We start from the raw sequence: 18,874 nt of genomic DNA, 5'->3' as shown, positions 1-18,874 counted from the left end.
TTTTTTCCCCCCTAAGGTAAGTCTTTCCGCTCCCGGGATTGGAATGACTCCTTACCCTCTCCCTTAAAACCCACATCCTTTCGTCTTTCCCTCTCCTTCCCTCTTTCCTGATGAGGCAACAGTTTGTTGCGAAAGCTTGAATTTTGTGTGTATGTTTGTGTTTGTTTGTGTGTCTGTCGACCTGCCAGCACTTTCATTTGGTAAGTCACATCATCTTTGTTTTTAGATATATTTTTCCTACATGGAATGTTTCCCTTTATTATAAGATTAATATTCATTATTTAAAGTTGTGTACTTCTTCTCATTAGCTCTATTGTGCATAGAGCTGATAACAATAATGCTGAATTGCCCCTCTGCTGCTCACACAAATTCCTCTTGTCTGCTTCGAACCTCCTGATGCAGGATTCTCAACGCAGGTGAAATGATGAACAGACAGATGTGATTAATCCAAATATATACATGAATAAACTTGCCTTCCTAATAACTTTTATAATACTTTTTAATATACTATTGAAATACACAGATACAGAAATTAATTAATTGAAGAGTGTATCTCTTCTCTTTTTTATATAAAAACATTATCTCTGGCACAAAAGCAATTCATTAATCCATGTTTGTCTTTCCATTTATAAAAAGAAAATAACAAAGAAAAAACGAAAAAATAATATGATACATTACAATGCCTTGCCTGGCAAAGATAAAATGAAGTTGAATAGACTGTGGAGATGACAGATGAATTCCACCAGGTGAAGAACTTTTTAGTACAATTTGTTACTTTGACACACCCTCACTCTGAAGTACATATAAACCTCATGACTGATGTGAGCGACATTGTGGTAGAGGCAGTGACTGATCAGGTGGTAGATGGGGTGCCCCAACCACTTCAGTTCCTCTTGAAGAAACTATCTCCCTCACAATGTAGCTGGTCAGCCTTCAATCAAGACCTCCTTGCAATATACATGGCAGTCAAATACTTCTGCAAGTTTATCAAGATCTGTCAAGTGACCATGTACACAGATCGTAAACTACTGGCGAATACCGTCAAGAACCCATCTCAGGATGCCCGTCGACACCAATTTAGACATCTAGATCTTACTGCACAGTACACCACCAACATACATCATATCTACACTGCAGACAATATCATTGCAGAATATCTGTCTAGGATCAATACATTTTCTCTCCAATTCAATTATGACCATATGGTGAATGAGCAGATGAACAATCCAAGCACCACAGACCTCCTAACAACTGGAACACAAACGCTCAAAATGAATGTCAGTCACTTACCACGTCTCAATCAACACTGCTCTGCAACATTTCATGGAACAGGCCATAACTGCTGATGCTGTGAAATATTTGAGCAGTTATGCAACCTAAGCCAACCCAACATCAAACCAATAGTTTGCTTAGTGATGAACAGATTGTATGTGTCATGTTAAGTGAAACTGTTGTCACTGGGGACAAAGCTGTCTTGGTTGCTAGTGGAGCAAGAAAGGATGTCATGCACAGCCTTACCTCAAAAGCTTCCCCATCCTGAAGACTTCATTTTGGTAGGTTCACCTTGACATTGTCAGACTTCTGCTTTAGTCAGCAGGATTTTATTATCTCCTATCCATGAGTGACAGGTTGTCACGATGGGCCGAATCTGTACCTATCCAAGACATCACAGCTGAGACTACTGCTTGTGTATTTTTCAAGATTTGAATCACCCAATTCAGCACACTGAAACAGTTTATTACTGATCAGGGCTGCATGCCCCATTCAAAACTCTGTGCTGCCTCTGCAGTAGCACTCACACACAGACTATTGTACAGCATCTGCAGAGTGATGGCACAGGATTTGGAGGTGGCCCTGATGTGGCACAGCTGTTCCTGAACTGAGGTGCTCATGTGGGTCCTACTTGGCATTTGCTCAATGTACAAGAACAATCTACAGACATTGCTGGCAGATGTGGTTTACAGTGTGCTGCTGGTCTCACATGCAGAGTTTTTGCACCCTACAGATTACACAAATCAGATGAACTTACCTACACTATTGCATCATGTTCAGCAACACATCCAGAACATGCATGTTCTGCCACCCTCACTTTATTTGACCCACAAGTTTTTGTACACAAGACTTTGCCTTCTTTGACTTCATGATGTTGTGAGATGATTCTGTAAGAGCAGCTCTGCAGCCCCTTATTCATGCCCATGCAAGGCGATCAAATGCGGTCAATAGACATTCGACATCTTAGTGCATCCTGAGGGACTCCAGGTTGACTCTGCCTCAACACAACCAGATGCTAACATGCTGGTCAATGAGAATGACAACAAACACTCATTGACCATGTCAAACACTCATTGCCCACACTGTCTCCACCCTCGGATTCAACGAGAGACAGACAGGACTTCAATGAGCTCCTGTCTCCACTCCCTCCTTCTGTTGCACCATCTCAGTCATGATACTGCCATGTTAGACACCACTTGCGACATATGGCACTGTACCACTTGTACAGCATCAACACATAATACACACCATGAGAAACAGTCCTATCATGTCTCACTTACACACCTGCCATGGCACAATTGGTTGTGTGCATCTACACTTTCTTCTCTGAGAAAAGGTCTGATCATGTCTCACTAATGCAAGTACTTCAGCATGACTTGTCATGCATACTTGCACATGCTGACATCCACTGACCCACACTTCTTGCAGTTCTCTGTACTCCCTGTGGGATTATCAACCTCTTCATGAGGCTCGAATCTTTCTGACTGCCATGAGGTGGGTGGCCATTGGACAGAGTGCTAGAAAAGAGTGTGTCCCAGAATAATGTATGAGTTGGGAAAATGTAAGTTGCTCTCATAAATGAAATTACGTTTCATAATTTTAACTATGTATGATTGGAAAAAGTTGCTACTGTACCGTGTGTGATACTTCCTAAAGCCCCATGGTTCGTCTTGTGGCCTGCCTGCAGTTCAGTCTGTCAAGCCCAAACAAAACAGGTAATCGAAGGGGACTAATGACCTCAGCAGTTGAGTCCCATAGTGCTCAGAGCCAGCCAGGTAATCGAAAAACATGAAGAGTATGACAAAGAAATTCAGAAAGCTCTTGACAATGTTATCAGAGAAAAATACTCAGGTGTTATAAAGAAGAGGGGCTATCCAACTAATGTTATAAATGAGGAATGAGATTTTGAAACATTATAAATTGGTTTGAAGCAGATTTCTACTCTAGAAGGTGTGCTGCATCAAGCTAAGGTGTCTTTTCAGTCAAAATGCAATTTTTTACCATTTAAATCAAGTGCAAAGTTTGGCCTTCATTTCATAACACAGTATGTCCAGCAGGAAATCTGATTGAAATTGAGATAGGTCCCATTGTTCCTGACTGTTAGTCTGACTAGTGCCTAAGGTCTAATAAAATCTATGACACCAAGACAGGAAGCATTTTGAAAGTTTGCAACAATGTTTCCATTGTATTTTACTTAGTGCTGTAGCCAACACAACATAATATACAACAGGTTTGTTGTCTAGCATTGTGATTTTGTATGTGCCTGCAGCTCATGTTAAATATGACATTCATGGAAAAAAGAGAACGTGTAGAGGACTATTCTTCCAGATACAGGAAATGGCAGAAGGGTGAACTGAAAAGAAAAGTGGAGCTGATGGAAAGATAAATAATTGCAAAAGAAAATTTTTATGAAGTTGACTACTCTTCTTTTTCTCCATTTAAAGTATTTATTTGGACTTTACAATAAGTTTTGGGGTGCTTTATCCCATTTTAAAGCCACTTAAAAGCAAAAGCTGTAAAGCATCATCACAATTGAGCACTTTAAAGTCATTTGAGACATAAGACTTTGCCATTTGGTTACAGATTCATGGTGAAAATAATAATATTCATTACCAAATGTACAGGAAATCTTCATTGCACACAAGTACATGTAGATATGAAGAATACAATAAAAGCAGATTTTTTTTCTGATAGTTGCCTAGAAAAATAAATAAAAATTCCAATGCATGCTCATTCACACTTGCCTGCGGACGGCCTTTTTGATAGAGTGGAAAAGAGTCATACAAACAGGTTGAAATATTAACTCCTTAAAAATACCATAATATTTATCAGAAAATAGAGGATGTTTAAATAATAGGAACAGACTGGAATATTTTAAACTTTAGGAACCTTTGCTATTCTCAAAAAGCTATAGGATCTTTCTATAAAGAAGTGTAGCAATGGATCATATACTTGACCAGAATGTTGTCAGTTTGATGTACTGCATAACATAAAAACAGAAGAAGGAATTTTTCAACCTTCTGAAACAACACATTAGTGATAGTGAAGATGAAAGATGGGAATTTTATGTTCAGCTTCTAGAGAGAAGTGATTTGGAGAACAATGTAGAAGAGCAATTTGAGGATGAAGAGTGTGATTGGTGGAAGGAGTAACCTGGATGCCAAGTTAATTGAAGAGGATTAAAAAACTTTCTTTCTGAAAAAACAAAAATGTGTCGTTAAAATACGAAGTTTAATTACATATTTTGTTGCACTGTTTAATGACTGTTTAAAATTGCAATGCCTAGTTACTATTTTGAATGAATGCTCAGAGAATAAATCGAAATTTCTCACACAAACAGTATATTACCATTAAACCACACTCATCAATTTTGATTGTGTTTTTTACACTGCTTTTGTACACATTTTCTTGTTTCTTTGTATAATGTATTATTGTCTAAAATAAAAATTAAAGAATAGATTCTTGAAGTTTTCTTATGGAAATTTGGCTTAAAACATGAAATGTCCCGAGTTGATGGAAAATGAAATAAGTCCACAGATTCTAAAAACTTGAGTAGCAGCTGTATGACTGAAAAAAGAGTGAGATTTTATGTACTTATCCTGTTTATTTATATTCACAATCATTAATAATTTCTCATATTCAAGTCATCAATTATTATAGAATTTTACTATTTATTAGGTTTGGTACATCCTGTAAATTTTTTATTTGTGGATTTACCACATTTTGATGATTTAGTCATCAAATGCAGTAATAATTCATACCTATAGAGACAAATGGCAAATTGATACAACCAATCACAACAAGCAATAGGTCAGATAAGAATGTAGCATTTTACACATACTTTAAAAAATGAGTCTACATTCTGAAGAAAACTTTTAGGGAATTTGAAATAAAAGTACCAGTGAGAGAAACAAAAAATATGGCACTTATTGAAAAGACTTTGCAGTAGTTTGTGACATAACATGATGATGACAGTAAAGATTCAGATAAGAAACTATTAAAGTCTGAGAATATATATGGGAAAAAATTACAACAAAGTTACACAAAACAATGGCAGTTTATACTTGATAATATGGAAAAAAAGGATCACAATGTGATAACAATTGAATCATATGAAGGCGTTAGAAATCATGTTTCTGAGAATAATGAAAAGTTTTAATAGATCAGATAATCTTAGTGGCACCAGACAACAAAATGATACACGTAGCTGATTGAATTCAATATTAGAAATTGAAATGGACATGTAAAAAGAATGTAGAACAACAATTATTTCCCAAAATTAACAGCTACATACCAAGAGAATGAAAAGTCTAGGCAGACAGAGAAAATGACTACTACTGCAACTGGCATATGGCTATTTTGTAAGTAAATAATAATAATAATAATAGTAATAATAATAATAATAATAATAATAAGTTCACCTCAACACATTCACATCTAACTAAATTATTTAACAGTTACATTGCGGACCCATACACATTCCCTGATACACTTACACACGGAATAACATATCTGAAACCTAAAGATCAAGCAGACACAGCAAACCCAGCTAAATATCGCCCCATAACATGCCTACCGACAATATACAAAATATTAACTTCAGTCATTAAACAGAAATTAATGACACATACAACACAAAACAAAATTATAAATGAAGAACAAAAAGGCTGTTGCAAAGGAGCACGAGGATGTAAAGAGCAACTGATAATAGATGCAGAGGTGACATATCAAGCTAAAACTAAACAAAAGTCGCTACACTACGCATACATTGATTACCAAAAAGCTTTTGATAGTGTACCCCACTCATGGTTACTACAAATATTGGAAATATACAAAGTATATCCTAAATTGATACTGTTCCTAAACATAGTAATGAAAAATTGGAAAACCACACTTAATATCCAAACAAATTCAAATAATATCACATCACAGCCAATACAGATTAAGCGTGGAATATACCAAGGAGACTCATTAAGTCCTTTCTGGTTCTGCCTTGCTCTGAACCCACTATCCAACATGCTAAATAATACAAATTATGGATACAATATTACTGGAACATACCCACACAAAATCACACATTTGCTATACATGGATGATCTAAAACTACTGGCAGCAACAAATCAACAACTCAACCAATTACTAAAGATAACAGAAGGATACAGCAATGATATAAGTATGGCTTTTGGAACAGACAAATGTAAGAAAAATAGCATAGTCAAGGGAAAACACACTAAAAAAGAAGATTACATATTGGATAACCACAGCGACTGCATAGAAGCAATGGAAAAAACGGATGCCTATAAATATCTAGGATACAGACAAAAAATAGGAATAGATAATTCAAATATCAAAGAAGAACTAAAAGAAAAATATAGACAAAGACTAACAAAAATACTGAAAACAGAATTGACAGCAAGAAACAAGACAAAAGCTATAAATACCTATGCCATACCAATATTGACCTACTCATTTGGAGTAGTGAAATGGAGTAACACAGACCTAGAAGCACTCAATACACTTACACGATCACAATGCCACAAATATAGAATACATCACATACATTCAGCAACAGAAAGATTCACATTAAGCAGAAAGGAAGGAGGAAGGGGATTTATCGACATAAAAAACCTACATTATGGACAGGTAGACAATTTAAGAAAATTCTTTCTAGAACGAGCAGAAACTAGCAAAATACACAAGGCAATCAATCATATAAATACATCGGCTACACCACTGCAATTTCATAACCACTTCTACAACCCTTTAGATCACATAACATCAACAGACATGAAGAAAGTAAATTGGAAAAAGAAAACACTACGTGGCAAGCACCCGTATCATCTAACACAGCCACACATCGATCAAGACGCATCCAACACATGGCTAAGAAAAGGCAATATATACAGTGAGACAGAAGGATTCATGATTGCAATACAGGATCAAACAATAAACACTAGGTATTACAGCAAGCATATTATTAAAGATCCCAATACCACAACGGATAAATGCAGACTTTGTAAACAACAAATAGAAACAGTAGATCACATCACAAGCGGATGTACAATACTAGCAAATACAGAATACCCCAGAAGACATGACAATGTCACAAAAATAATACATCAACAGCTTACCTTACAACATAAACTTTTAAAACAACATGTTCCTACATACAAGTATACACCACAAAATGTACTGGAGAATGATGAATACAAATTATACTGGAACAGAACCATTATAACAGATAAAACAACGCCACATAACAAACCTGACATCATACTCACCAATAAAAAGAAGAAATTAACACAACTAATCGAAATATCCATACCCAATACAACAAATATACAAAAGAAAACAGGAGAAAAAATTGAAAAATACATCCAACTGGCTGAGGAAGTCAAAGACATGTGGCATCAGGATAAAGTTGACATCATACCAATTATACTATCAACTACAGGAGTCATACCACACAATATCCACCAGTACATCAATGCAATACAGCTACACCCAAACATATATATACAGCTACAGAAATCCGTAATTATTGATACATGTTCAATTACCCGAAAGTTCCTAAATGCAATATAACACATACCGTACAGTTAAAAGGAAGTGACGCTTGATCAAGGTCCGTGTCACTCCATTTTTAACCGGACTTAACGTCTGAGAAAGTGAAGACAATAATAATAATAACAATAAGGCCTGGGAAAAGAATAGGCCTCCGGTATGTTCTGCCAGTCGTAAAAGGTGACCAAAAGAACAAACCACTAATAGGGCTAACCCCCCTTTTAGTGTGATTAGTTGCTTCAGGACAGAACTAAAGAAGCCTCGGACAAGCGCCGTCATGGTCGGGGACGACGCTTGAACCCTATGCCCGCCCACAATGGTAACGACACTGCTAGCCAACTGGAAAATGATTCAAATCCAAATAGAGGTGTTTTGCAGGATATGCTTCCTGCAACCACCCTAGAAGGAAAACAAAGACAGAGGATGAGATGATCAGATGAAGTTAATCGACACCTCATGTTCTGTTATTACCAAGCAACAAACCTAGGAACCAACACAACTGGATACAGATCACAAGTATACACAACATTTATTACCAGATACCCAGAATTAAAGTTTTTAACAGAACAACGACTAGCTGATCAGATCCATGTAAAAATCAAAAATAACAGGATACCCCAGTCAAAATTAGAAAACATCAAACAACAAGTACAACAAATACTGGAACAAAATAATGTGCAATCAGAAGAAGAAGAAAATACAGTAATGGACTCAAACATCCCAGAGCAAACAAACAAAGACCAACACGCATCAATTAAACAAACAGAGGAAAACGAAATCTTAAGACAGCCACCAGAACAAGCACAAATTGATCACGAAGTGACACACATGTTAGATATAGAAGAAAAATTTCAGCTGAGATATATAGAATACAAAGACACAAATACAGACATTAGACCATTCTTGCATAGACCGCAAACTAACCCACAAGTCGAAACAACAATAAAAACTATCAACACAATCATACACAACAAAGTAAATGAAAACACAACTATGGAAGAGTTACAACTACTGGTTTATATAGGAGCACGCACTACACTAAATATACACACTAGGCAGAGATCAGAACCAACCAACACACAGAAGAAACCCACAAAACCAGCATGGCAACACAGGCCACAGATCAGAACACAAAAACTGAGAAAAGACATCGGACAGCTAACACAATTTATAAGAAATGAAATGTTAGAAAAAAATGAAAAAGGTGAGGTAAAATCTCACAACAAGAAGTGATAGAGCAATTAGATGAAAAGAAGCAGAAATTACAAGCATTGGCCAAACGACTTAGAACATACAAAAAAAGTGAAAATAGAAGGAAACAAAACCAAACATTCAACACAAACCAAAAGAAATTTTACCAGACAATAGATAACACACACATTAAAATAGACAATCCACCAAACATAACAGACATGGAACACTTCTAGAGCAACATATGGTCAAACCCGGTACAACATAACAGGCATGCACGGTGGATACAAGCAGAAACAGATACATACAAGATGATACCAAAAATGCCTGAAGTGATAATTTTGCAACATGAAGTCACCCAAGCAATTAATTCTACTCACAATTGGAAAGCCCCTGGAAAAGATAAAATAGCAAATTTCTGGCTAAAGAAATTCGCCTCAACACATTCACATCTAACTAAATTATTTAACAGTTACATTGCGGACCCATACACATTCCCTGATACACTTACACATGGAATAACTTATCTGAAACCTAAAGATCAAGCAGACACAGCAAACCAAGCTAAATATCGCCCCATAACATGCCTACCAACAATATACAAGATATTAACTTCAGTCATTACACAGAAATTAATGACACATACAACACAGAACAAAATTATAAATGAAGAACAAAAAGGCTGTTGCAAAGGAGCATGAGGATGTAAAGAGCAACTGATAATAGATGCAGAGGTGACATATCAAGCTAAAACTAAACAAAGGTCGCTACACTATGCATACATTAATTACCAAAAAGCTTTTGATAGTGTACCCCACTCATGGTTACTACAAATATTGGAAATATACAAAGTAGATCCTAAATTGATACAGTTCCTAAACATAGTAATGAACAATTGGAAAACCACACTTAATATCCAAACAAATTCAAATAATATCACATCACAGCCAATACAGATTAAGCGTGGAATATACCAAGGAGACTCAGTAAGTCCTTTCTGGTTCTGCCTTGCTCTGAACCCACTATCCAACATGCTAAATAATACAAATTATGGATACAATATTACTGGAACATACCCACACAAAATCACACATCTGCTATACATGGATGATCTAAAACTACTGGCAGCAACAAATCAGCAACTCAACCAATTACTGAAGATAACAGAAGTATTCAGCAATGATATAAATATGGCTTTTGGAACAGACAAATGTAAGAAAAATAGCATAGTCAAGGGAAAACACACTAAACAAGAAGATTACATATTGGATAACCACAGCGACTGCATAGAAGCGATGGAAAAAACAGATGCCTATAAATATCTAGGATACAGACAAAAAATAGGAATAGATAATACAAATATTAAAGAAGAACTAAAAGAAAAATATAGACAAAGACTAACAAAAATACTGAAAACAGAATTGACAGCAAGAAACAAGACGAAAGCTATAAATACTTATGCTATACCAGTATTGACCTACTCATTTGGAGTAGTGAAATGGAGTAACACAGACCTAGAAGCACTCAATACACTTACACGATCACAATGCCACAAATATAGAATACATCACATACATTCAGCAAATGAAAGATTCACATTAAGCAGAAAGGAAGGAGGAAGGGGATTTATTGACATAAAAAACCTACATTATGGACAGGTAGACAATTTAGGTAAATTCTTTACAGAACGAGCAGAAACTAGCAAAATACACAAGGCAATCACTCAGATAAATACATTGGCTACACCACTGCAATTTCATAACCACTTCTACAACCCTTTAGATCACATAACATCAACAGATACGAAGAAAGTAAATTGGGAAAAGAAAACACTTCATGGCAAGCACCCGTATCATCTAACAGCCACACATTGATCAAGACACATCCAACACATGGCTAAGAAAAGGCAATATATACAGTGAGACGGAAGGATTCATGATTGCAATACAGGATCAAACAATAAACACCAGATATTACAGCAAGCATATTATTAAAGATCCCAATACCACAACAGATAAATGCAGACTTTGCAAACAACAAATAGAAACAGTAGATCACATCACAAGCGGATGTACAATACTAGCAAATACAGAATACCCCAGAAGACATGACAATGTAGCAAAAATAATACATCAACAGCTTGCCTTACAGCATAAACTTATAAAACAACATGTTCCCACATACAAGTATGCACCACAAAATGTACTGGAGAACGATGAATACAAATTATACTGGAACAGAACCATTATAACAGATAAAACAACACCACATAACAAACCTGACCTCATACTCACCAATAAAAAGAAGAAACTAACACAACTAATCGAAATATCCATACCCAATACAACAAATATACAAAAGAAAACAGGAGAAAAAATTGAAAAATACATCCAACTGGCTGAGGAAGTCAAGGACATGTGGCATCAGGATAAAGTTGACATTATACCAATTATACTATCAACTACAGGAGTCATACCACACAATATCCACCAGTACATCAATGCAATACAGCTACATCCAAACTTATATATACAACTACAGAAATCTGTAATTATTGACACTTGTTCAATTACCCGAAAGTTCCTAAATGCAATGTAACATATACCGTACAGTTAAAAGGAAGTCACACTTGATCAAGGTCCGTGTCACCTTCCATTTTTAACCAGACATAACGTCTGAGACAAGAAAGAAACAATAATAACAGGAAGAGGCAGAGGGTGAGGAGGGAAGAGGAAGAAGAAAAGGAAGAAGAATCAATTTATGAAGTGTGTTGTTTAATGTAGTACTAACTTGATATTTTTAGTATTGCACAAAACTGTGTGCTGCATCTTAACTTACTTTCCAACATATTTGGTACCATTATTACGATAACTAGGACAGAAAATTTTTTAAACCTATTCTTGTGAAAATCTGTCTGCTTTGCCAGCTGCTGTTGAAGAACTGTGTAGAACAAAGTAGTATTTCATGGGTCTTAGACCAGGCCACATGAAAGCTGACTGAGACATGTGATGCGATGATATTTTGTGTTTGTTCAGTTGTAGCCAAGAAATCCCTTTTCTAAGCAAGTCACGACTCTTGTTTTGGATTTCTTTTTGAGGAAGGTCTCACACCATGTCACAAAATTATGTGACAGTGTGCCAAATGGTTCCATTAGCAACACTTCTTCCCTATCCAGAAACACAGTGCACATGATTTTCAGACTAAAATTGATTGTTTGAACTGCACTGTCAAGTTGACATTAAATGCCTTCATTCCATAGATTGTCATTTTATTTCTGGTGTAAAAGAAGTACCCACATTTCATCTCCAGTGGCAGTTCAGCTTAAAAATTCATCACTTAAATCACTGCACTTTTCAAGAAAATTGAAAGCAATTGCTACTTGATTTGTTTTATACAACTCAGTCAGCATTTTCAATATCCATTGTGAACACTACTTTTTGTAATTTAAGTGTTCTGTGAGAATTCAGTAAAGAACCCTTCTTGAAACCTGAGGAAACTCATTAAATAAAGTCAAACTCATGAAGTATCTGTTCTTTTGAACTTCTGTAGCAACTTTATGCACCAAATCTTTAGTAATTACAAGTGGTTGGCTACTTAGCACTTCATCATCAACATTAATACAGCCTGACAGCTCCACAATAAAGTGAAAAACATGGAGGATCCTGAACTGCATAATACAAGTAAAAGGGGTGGCATCAGTGAAAAAAAAAAATGATCACTTGGGGTGACAGGGAAGTGGATGACAACAAGTGTGACTGTGGTTCTGCACAACACATGGAACAACTCTTGGCATGTCCAAATTGTCCCTACAGATGCAACCTTGGCGATTTGTGGCTGGAAAAGATAGAAGCCCCATACATCACCCAGTACTGGCTGAAGGACAACAATTGGTTTCCTGACATGAAAAAGTAAAGTACACTAATACAGCCATTTCAAATTCTGTAAACCATTTTCTTACTGTTCTGTTGCTCATAGTATTGCCATGATAAACTTCACTATCTGATAGTGACTGTCACTGCTTTCATCTCTTCTGTATACAGAATACTTGTCAGAATTGTCAGTTAATTGAGGCACTGTAAATAAGAACAAACATCTGTAAATATGGGAATCTACTTCCATAAAAATATGGGTAGCCAACAGATGCAAGTACTTGGCACTCATGTGCAGTGTCTCTGACTAGAGTACTGTAGTGACTGTGTTTAAAAATCCAGCAGTAAAAGATCAACAGCCGTTATTTTGGTTTTGTTTGTTAGACAACCAGTTTTGACATTACATTATGCCACCTTCAGGCCTGCAAATATCGAATAAACCTTATGTTAGAAATCAATGCAGCACTGTTGACTGGTATCATGAAGGTTTTTTTCTCATGGGCTTGTGCACTCCTTGGACAGTTGTCAGGAACTTTCCAAGGAGCACACAAGCCCGTGGGAAAAAAAATCTTCATGATGCCAGTTGACAGTGCTGCATTGGTTTCCAACATGAGGGTTACATGATGTATAAAGGCCTGAAGATGGCATAATGTAATGTCAAAACTGGCTGCCTAACAAATAAAACCAAAATAACAGCTGTTGGTATTTTATTACTGGAAATTGACTGGCTGAAGTCCCACACTCCAGACATAGGATGGAACTACATATATTAAAAAAATGTATATATAATAAGCTCCTGACACAGGGTCCAACACAATATCAATAGAATATTGTAGTAAGAACATTATTACTGCAGACTATTAAATTTTGTGTAATCCAATAATCTTAAGATGTTGGTTCCATATTCTATTGTAGTGACATTTGTTGTTTGATCTACAATGCCCATTTTCATGTTCAGAATTGACAGAACAAGGTAGAATTAAATGTAATATCAAGAATTTAACATCTGGAGCAATGATCCACTGTACATAAAACAGTATTAGACTTGATACTGGGAGGACAAACAAATATGTGTACCAAGGACCTATATCAGCCTGACAAATAGATTTGTAAATAGTAGGTTTCCATCGGAAGACACGATGTGTCCTATGATGAGGCATGCTGCCGACTGTGCATCAGCTACTGGAAACACACTATTTATAGACGACACGTCACCCAAGGTCATGGACATAGAATAATTTTGACTGCAGCAGTGTGCTTATCCCGCCGTCGCACTGAGGAGCTGTAGTCAGTGTGACGGCAGCTGGGCGCGGCTGGCAGATGGCCAAACAGGCAGGTAACCTAACTACAAGGGGCACAAACTCACGAGATATAGCAAGATATGAGTAACTGGAATGTTTGGGATGGGTCATTCATAATGACCCAACAGGTTTCTTTTTTGCTGTCATGTGCTTTATTAAAATAAAGGATAGGGCTCTATGTCTAGCGTTCAGAGGATGTACCACCATTTTATTACATACTATTATATACAGTCATATCGCCAACTATTTTACATTTCATATCAACACCTCTACCACGGGTAAAGACACAGATATTATCATCATGAGACAGTTTACAAGACCTATGGGTTCTAACACACAATGGTTTATCAATAAAAAAAAATAGTTGGTGTTTCACCAACACCACGCATTTGAGACATAGTTACCATGAATGTCCGATAACCGAGAACATCAGAGGAGGTATCTGCTCCAAAGACATTGCAGCCGACTTAGTAATATCTGTGTCTTTATCGATGGCAGAGGTGTTGATATGAAATGTAAAATAGTTGGCGATATGACTGTATATAATAGTATGTAATAAAGTGGTGGTACATCCTCTGAATGCTATCTGTCCTGAGACAAATATTCTTCATTACTTGTTTATAAACAGTGGTTCAAGATAATGAAACCTTGTACAAATTGACAAATGTCACAGTTATTGTGTAGCATTATAAAATCATTTACCTCAGCTGTTACATTTTTATTAAGTACCACAGCATCATATGGTCTTCTATTTGAAACTGTACCATCAGTTGTAGTGATTTTACACAAGGTGAATGGCTCATATGTACTGAAAACTGCTGTTGCTTCTGCATTGTTATAGTTTTTAACTCTTATCACTTTCTCCTCCTTGTGTGATTTGTTAAATTTACTCATAATATCAGTGGCATACATTTTGAAGTTACAATCATCTTCAGGAGTTTCAACACACAGATATGGGATTTCAATGTCTGCTTCAATGTTCATCTTTATAGGGCTCATGTTGTACCCCATTTGTCTCTCATAAATATCAGGACAGAATCTGCAAGATTAAAGAAAATCTGTATTAGATCTTGGACATTATGCAATGCAAATGATAGAGCTAAATTAGACTGTATTGTAGACACAACCAGAAGGCTTGAAACAAATTCTTGAAACAAATTGTTTGGAATTTATTCAGATGAAGCAAAAACTGAAATAGACTATAGCAAAATTTATCTGGGAGTTGAAATGTACTAATATGTGATTATTAGGATAAGTATGATATGCTACTGCAGCTTCAGAGATGATTGATAAATGAAGATCAGTATTTGCTTGTATGAATGACTAAGTTGGCAAGTCATTATTCTAGAAAAATGTCAAAAAATGGAGGTGTATGTATCTTTACTAAATCAAGTATCAGGTACAAAAGAAGGTGTGTAGCTGGATCATTGAGTGTGGAAAATCATTTTGAAGCAGTAGCTATACAGTTGTATGAAATATGGGGAAAAGTTACAGTCATAACAGTAAACAGACTGCCTGCTGGGGATACAGACATATTCATTAATCAATCAAAAACACTGCTTAACATTCTTTTTATTGAAAGAGCCACTGTAGTTGTTTGTGAGGATTTCAGCATGAATCTTATAAATGAAAGTAGTCTAAAAAATCAATTCCTAAATCTATTACATAGTTTCAATATGTTTCCACACATACACAAACCCACAAGTATAACATATAATACAAACAATCTTATAGGTAATATATTTTCAAATATATGATCCACAGAAGTAGAAGTAACAAATACTGATTTGCGATGCCACTGCAAGAAAAAAAAGTGTACTTCATGAATAAAGGAAAATTTTCAACTGAAAACTGTGTAGAATTTACAAATATCCTAACTAGTGAGTCCTGGGCAGAAGTGCTGTCCTTAACAAATACAAATGGTGCATATAACATTGTTTCTTCAATTTTCATGGGATATTTTAAAATGTGCTTTCCAAAGAAGCTGTCAAAAATCACATTACATCACAATACAAGCCCAAGTTCTTGATTTGATTTGATTTGGTTTATTTCGTGTTCCATAGGTCCAACTGTGTTGGATACACAAGGATGTGGAATGAGTCAGTTGTTTACAAATACAATCTGATAATCTTATAGCATATACAGAAATTTGAGTACATAATTATATAAAAATATATCTAAAAACAAAGATGATGTGACTTACCAAATGAAAGTGCTGGCAGGTCGACAGACACACAAACAAACACAAACATACACACAAAATTCAAGCTTTCGCAACAAACTGTTGCCTCATCAGGAAAGAGGGAAGGAGAGGGAAAGACGAAAGGATGTGGGTTTTAAGGGAGAGGGTAAGGAGTCATTCCAATCCCGGGAGTGGAAAGACTTACCTTAGGGGGAAAAAAGGATGGGTATACACTCGCACACACACACACACACACACACATCCATCCACACACACATATATCCATCCACATCCATCCACTTTATTGCGAAAACTTGAATTTTGTGTGTATGTTTGTGTTTGTTTGTGTGTCTGTCGACCTGCCAGCACTTTCATTTGGTAAGTCACATCATCTTTGTTTTTAGATATATTTTTCCTACGTGGAATGTTTCACGCTATTATAATCATATAATTATATAAAAATTTATACAGTAAATTCTTTGGGCAGCAATACAGAAAAAGAAAATACATATTTTCTTAGAATCATTAAACATTACTGAAAACAGATACAGAGCACACACAGATACAGAACTCAGGTCAAATAACATTCTTAGTGGGATTATGTCAAGTTGTATTATATAATATTAAAATATCACAATTTATTTAGTTAAAAATTCATCTAGACTGTAAAAAGCTTTTTCTAGCAGAAATATTTTTAGTGCTTTCTTAAACTTACTCTTGTTATGAATCTCTGTCTTTATTTCAGGAGGAAGAGCATTGAAGAGTTTTGCTCCAGTGTAGTGGACACCCTTTTGAGCCAAGCTCAAATTTCTGAGCTCGCTGTGTACGTCATTCTTCCTCCGTGTGTTATGTTCATGATAATTACTGTTTGGTTGAAATATCTCTATATTTTTACAAACAAAACACATGAGAGAAAAGATATATTGGCATGTAGATGTGTATATTTTAAGTTTATGAAAACTATTTCTACACGAGTCTCTTGGGTGCAATCCACATATAATTCTTAAAGCTCGCTTCTGTGCAATGAACACTTTCCTTGCTAATGGCTGGTTGCCCCAAAAAATAATTATGTACTCAATGAGAGAATGAATATAGCCATAGTATGCCACTTTTGCAGTGTTAGGTTCAACACATGTAGTGACAACCTGTAAAGCATAGGTAGCAGAGCTAAGCCTCTTACAGAGATCAATAATATGTGAAGACCAGTTCATTTTCTTGTCAATGTGCACTCCAAGAAATTTTGTTGTTTCCATTCTTTCTATTGGTTGATTACCACATGTCACACTTATCCCTCTCTCTTTTTTCTGTTTTTGTACAGAATTGAATAAAGCTGGTCTTACTGGAATTTAATGAGAGACCATTCACCTTGAACCAATTAACCACATCTGAGAGTATGTGAATAATGAGTTCCTCAAGATTTTTGTCTGTTCTACTGCTCATAAAAATTGTGGTATCATCAGCAAATAATGTAAATTTACACAGCAAGCTTGTACATGATGGTAGATCATTTATTGGATCGCAGTTGGCATCAAAACTTCTTGTGGAACTCTAAAGCTACTAAATACGAAGTTTAAGACTTCTAAAGGTCCAAAGTTCATAGAACATGTTAAGAATTACAAGAGGGTCTATCGAAAAGTAGTTGACAAAGCAAAATTTATGAGTAATGACAACTTAATAAGACAGTCTGATAACAAAACAAAAGCCATATGGGGTATTGTGAAGACTGAAACAGGAAAGAGATGTGAAGACCAGGATATCATTCTAAAAAACACAGAAAATGTCAATATTAAAAAGCAAGATTTGTCAGATTATATTAACAATTATTTCATAAATGCAACAGTTTATTAAGCTCAAAATGTGCAAAACAAGAAAAACCTGAATTTCCAAAAGCTGCTTGTAGTATGAGGATAGATCCAACAGTTAAACATGAAGTGTTCAAAGTAGTAAATAGCTCGAAACCTAAAATGTTAGCAGGAGTAGAGGAGGTGCCTGTTTATATTATAACAATGACAGCTGCACAAATTGCAAGGCCCTTGGCATACATAACCAACTTATCATTCAGTGAAGGAGTATTTCCAGAAAGGATGGAAATCTCAAAAGTGATGCCATTATTCAAAAGCGGTGACAAGTTTAAGGTAGAAAACTATCAAACAATATCCCTCTTTCCAGCATTTTCCAAAATAATAGAAAAATTAATCAAGCACAGAATCAATAAATACCAAAATGACCATAACTGACTAAATAGAAATCAGCATAGCTTACAGGCAGGTAAAAATGCAGAAACAGCTCTAATGTGCTACACTGAACAAATAATCAAAAATCTAGAGAAAGACAACAGCAAATAGAAAAAAATTTAGATCTCTCCAAAGCATTTGACAGTGCCAATCATGGCATTCTTTTAGAAAAACTGGAAGCATTAGGTAGTCATGGAACAGAGAAAAGTGGTTTGAATCATACCTACACCAGTTGACATTAAATGCAAATAAAACAAATTA

At 35.7% G+C, this 18,874-nt stretch overlaps 1 pseudogene; it reads right to left on the bottom strand.

The window, feature by feature from the left end:
* The window catches only part of LOC124605956, a 121,580-nt pseudogene that overhangs the window by 49,499 nt on the left and 53,207 nt on the right, over nt 1–18,874 (bottom strand).

This window comes from Schistocerca americana, chromosome 3, assembly GCF_021461395.2.
Source record: "Schistocerca americana isolate TAMUIC-IGC-003095 chromosome 3, iqSchAmer2.1, whole genome shotgun sequence".
NCBI lineage: Eukaryota > Metazoa > Arthropoda > Insecta > Orthoptera > Acrididae > Schistocerca > Schistocerca americana.
The sequence above is the reverse complement of the archived record's forward strand: the minus strand, read 5'-3'. Positions and strand labels throughout refer to the sequence as shown.